Raw genomic sequence first — 5,239 nt, 5'->3', positions numbered from 1 at the left:
GACTTTATCAACAGCCATGTTTTTACTCCCACCATGGCTTAATGAACCACTCACAGCATCCACTCAATATCTCTTCAGTAAGGACCTCCATTGTGCTGCCAAAAGGTCAATAGCTGGACAGTGTGTCTTTGAGAGGCTTTCTGCTTACTTCAAGACTCTTAATGGTGTTCAATGCGGAGACCGGCGCAGCATTCCCAAGGGGTCGTTCCCAGATATCCGCCCGTGATACCTAATCCGGGCCCATTAGCTCTCCTTCCAGCCATGAAGGAGCGTGGCTCCCTTGCATCTCAGGAATTAAAAATTAACTAGCTAATATCCATTTGTCTGATGGGATGTGCACAGTTGAAACAGCAGATTCCCCCTGCGATGGTCTGTTAGGGATGGCTGGTGGAACCCAATCTGCAGGAGGGAAAACGCTGACTGAGACGGCAGGAGGAAACAGAGGGATGGATGTCTGTCTATCACATCTATCACGAGCGGCTCGCATCTGTAACAGCTGGCAACCGAGAGATGACCCCCCTTCATATAATGAGAATCCATTCCTGAGCTGTCAGGTAGCGCACATTACTCTGCGCTGCATCCTGCGCGCGACATTATATCATGACCTTGCTGTTGGCGTCCTTACACGCGCAATATCTGCACCCTGGGTGGAGTGGCGGCCGTTTCGCGGCTCACGCCAGGCAAAACGCTGCTCATTTGTCACGGGCGTGTAACGTTTCATCAATAATTAGTATCACCGCAGCGCATTATTGTTACCGACACTAAATGCAGCATGCAAAAGAGGAAATACTGTATCCAAGCCACGTTCGGCACAGTCTTCCACGTTGGAGAATAGAAAACAATTTGTGCTGTGTCGCCTCCTATTCCTCCTTAGATCCTAATGCTCAAGGGCTCCGCCAACCTGCTGGCTGCCATGCATCTCCTCTCCGAAGCAGAGTGGCTAACTACTCAAAAAAAAAAAAAAAAAAAAAAAAACAAAGACGAGGAGGACAGGCATGTTTCTCTGCCCCATCCCTCTGCAGGAATTTTCTGCCTTTGATTTCTCCTTTTTTCAATAACCAAGGGCTCTTTTCACTGTTGCCAACTCAATGAGAGCTTTTTGCGTCCTTCATCCAATTCCAGCCCACCACTCTTTTCTCTCCGTCTCCCGTCTGTGTGCTGTCTCTTCTTCATCGTTTTCTCTACATTCCACCTTTTAAATATAGCTTCAGACAACTGCTGTGTGTTTCTTGTGTCTCCAGTTTTTGAAGGAGGGGAGTATTTCAGATCACTCATGCCTTTTTTTTATTTATTTATTATTTTTAACATTTTTAAGTGGCTTGAGAGGTGCGCTTGTGACTTACACCATCACATAACATTACCCGCAATGACGGCCTTGGAAAAAAAAATAGAAGAAAGATGCAATATAGTCACAACCTTCGGCTAGAACATCATTATCAGGATTATAATAGACACACTATGCTCCTGTATCTTCAGTGTTCCAGAAATATTCTGTTCTCAAGTACAACTCAGCAGGTACAGTGGGAGTACAGTTCTCTGCAGCATCTCAATACGAATTTTCTACATAAAATTGACTCCGAAACCAGAAGCTTCCCCCTCTGGAGAATATGAGTAAGATTCCTGAGTAACACCTAAAAGTGGAGCTTCATTGTGTCCAACTGCTGCGATAGTAACCGCAATCATTAACATGTTTGACTGCATGTTGGTTAATGATACAAGAGCTCTGCGTGTTCTCATCATTAACTTCCATTAACTGTTTTCCTGCCTCATTGAATCCTGCGTTAATTGTGCAATAGTTATAAGATGAGAGCACCCTGCTATGGAGACTGCTTAAGGTCTCCACATCATTATGTATCTATGCTGTTTTATCATTTTTCGTGGCTGACCTTCTCACAAATCTTTTTTACTATGATTCGTCCATATTCTGTAATGCTTATACAAATCAGGGTCCCTGGAGAGGTGGGGCGTAGGGGGGGCTGTAGGCTGACGGCGGCAGACTGCGGGTGAAAGCAGGGAACGCCGAGCAGTTTCAGGGAGGTCCATTAACTTCAAACTGACGGGATGCACCAATGCCACTTTCTCAAAGGACGAGTACAAATACCGGGACTGACCTTTAGCTACTTGACGATCGCAAGAACCGATACGAGTACGTTTTACATGTATTACTTTTGTCATTCTCAATAATATTAAAGAACCACCAAATTGCTGGCATCACTCGATTTCACTGGTGTATGACCTTGCTCATGCTCACGCCACATAATATTCAATCTTTCATGAGTTACGCTGTGCAGAATTGGATCACATGCCCGATACTGCAGTATCGGCGTATCCCTACTTCAAATGCATGTTTTTGGACGGTGAGGAGAAAGCAGAGCTCTACCATGCACTGGAAGAAGATGAAAATTTCACACACCTGGTCTCAAACCAGGGATCATCTCATATTATTTCATAATAACATATATACATAATTAGAAAGACATTTATAAGCTGCATAAACACCAAACTGTGATTAGATTTCAGTCCCCCCCCCCCCCACCCCTTCATCTGCTTCCACAGTCGTTTCTCAATCTATACAAGACCGAGGACTAAAACGTGGACCAATCTCCAAGATAATTCAGCTCATTAAGTTGCAGTTAAACAGAAAAATTGATGTTTCTCCTTTGCTTCCTCCAGTGAATAGAAGGAGAGATCTTCACAGTTGTAGCTACACTTTGTTCACTCAGTCAAAATCTAAATTACATCTGCACTAAATGAAAATTATAAAGATGTGTTTACTTTTTGGAGTGATTTTGAAGCTGCTTTTTGTTGTTGTTGCAAATGCCAAATTGGCATCTTCTGATGGAGAAAACAGTTCAGATTGGCTTTTTTTTTTTTCATTACAACATGTAAAAGAAAGAACTTGAAATGAATTTTCCACCCTTGATAGAAGCAATGTCTGGTCACAGTTTGACACTGGAAAGCTGAATTTAAATCCCCTGAATGGAAGCTGGCGTTATGACAGCACAGAGTGGGTGAAGTTCATTTCTGGTCTAATAGAGGAAGCATAACATGGAAACCTGATACCTGCCTTTCACGAAAATCCATTATGGCGTTCCACTTATGTATCCGGTAGTTCGTCTATCTATTCATCTTCTTCACCTGCTTTACTCAGAATAGGTTTGAAGAAAAACACTCGCAGACACACAGGGAACATGTGAACTTCACACAGATCATCATCAGCTACCTCCATTGTCACAATATTGTGGAAAAGAATCAACAAATGGCGACTTTGTGTTGGTGAGCCATTTTTTGTAGTTGTCAGACGTAATCTTCCCAGGAGAAAAAAACAACACGGGGCGTCTTAATGTGAGTTAATGAGCATTAAAGCCGAGTTGTATTACATTACCAGTCTCGACAAGTCTCATGCACAAACACCGTTTTCGCTGTAAAATCAAAGTCAGCGATTGAAGAACAATGTGGTTGGAGGCACTTCTGGAAGCATCAATTCCTGCTGTGTTTTCCACCCTCTTGCAGAACACTTTAAGGTAGGAGATAGTTTGCCTTGCTAGCAGACTCTGCTCTTCTTCGTCCTCTTGTTTTTTTTCCCCACTAATGCTCAAGTCAAGCGACTGTTGGAGCCACTCAGGAACCTCCGATGTCTTACAGTTGTTCATGATGGATTTTAACATGAGGGCCACTCTGAAACCCTCGGTGTCTCTGACAAGTGTTCATTTTAAGGCCAGATTCAGATCCTGGTGTTGTTAGGTTGAGAGTCAGTAAATCAGGGGTGTCGGGCACAGTTCAGTTCAGGGGCCACATCTTGAGTGGACTGGACGTGAAAAAACCTTCAACTCAAACTTGAAAGATGTACTCTGTTGTTATGCAGATTACACATGATAAAAATGTTATATTTTCACAACCAAATAATACTACAGAAAATACCTACAATCTCAACACATGTGTTTGATACCGCCGGCTTATCTGAACTGATCACGTGATATTTTCTGTTATTTCTTTCAATCGACTCCTTGTAGCTTTGCTTTTAAACAGTTAGTAATAATACCCAAGGTAGATCATTTCTGTGTTTGCTTTCTTTCATTGTGAAAGGCATCATGTTTCTCTGGATTGTTGCAAGAGATTTCTTTTCTTCGGGTTTCCAAAATGAAAAGTTGAAATTAAAATCAGCATGACCAAGGAGAGCCACATTTATGAGGAATAACTTGAAATAAATCTAATTTTTTTTTATTGTCACAAAAGCTGCTGTACATGTGACAATTACTACTGAATCCTTTGAATTACACAGAACGTAACAGTGAATTAGAATTAGCAGGGGTTCATTTTTAATTTCCTTTTTCATCCGATCAATAAAACAACCTGCTGGGCAAACTGAGATATGGTACGCTGCAAAATCGAGGTTTTTTTTCAATCTATTCACTTTAAACTAACACACAGTTTATGTATTTTGCAAGCTTAGAGACAAAAAGTGACTGCAGCAGTATTAAATCACCATTCAAACCACCAAGTACCAACTGAGGGGCTTCAAGAGAGAAAAGAATCTCTTTACAAGCAATTTCTCTTGACTAATTTCCCCGCAGAGTTCAATAAAAAAATTAATAAGGAGGAACAGCTGATAAAGGGATCCATGTATGAAGCTTCATTCCAGCAGTGTGACGGTTTAGAGGCTGATATAGCACCTCAGACTCCTTTTGATTTGCACTAATTCAGACGAGCATTTGTTCCAATCGCAGCAATAATTAGACAGGAAGTAGTCAGAGTGGGAGCTTTGTTCCAACGCTTTGATGAATGTAAGTATTTTATTCAACCAAGTGAATGGCTTGAAGATTCTTTACCTCGATTATTTAAACGGCAGTGTGTGAAAACACAGTTTTTGGATGTTTGAAAGTCAAAAGTGTAACAGTATATAAAAGTACTGGTGCTCAGTAAAGTGAAGCTCAGTCGCCCTCGTAGGAGTCTTTAGCACAAAAGCAGCACTAAACATCTCGTGTGACCTTGACAAGCAGAGGTGGTTTATCGGTCCCGGCCAACTGTCCGCAGGAAGCAGGCTTTCTGTTGGCCACCAGAGATGCATTACATGCACAGATTTCAGTCTGGCACCCACATATCAGAGGCTGTCGTCTGAAAGCGCGGTAATCCTGCTCTCCGGGTTCCTCGTGACTGTCTCCCGAGCGTCGTGCGCGCACCAAGGTTAGCGTTTGTGAATCAAAAGGGAACAGGAGTCGCTCTGAGTGACTTTGAGGTT

Source organism: Salarias fasciatus, chromosome 18, assembly GCF_902148845.1.
Source record: "Salarias fasciatus chromosome 18, fSalaFa1.1, whole genome shotgun sequence".
Taxonomy (NCBI): Eukaryota; Metazoa; Chordata; class Actinopteri; order Blenniiformes; family Blenniidae; genus Salarias; species Salarias fasciatus.
This window is presented reverse-complemented; position numbering follows the sequence as displayed.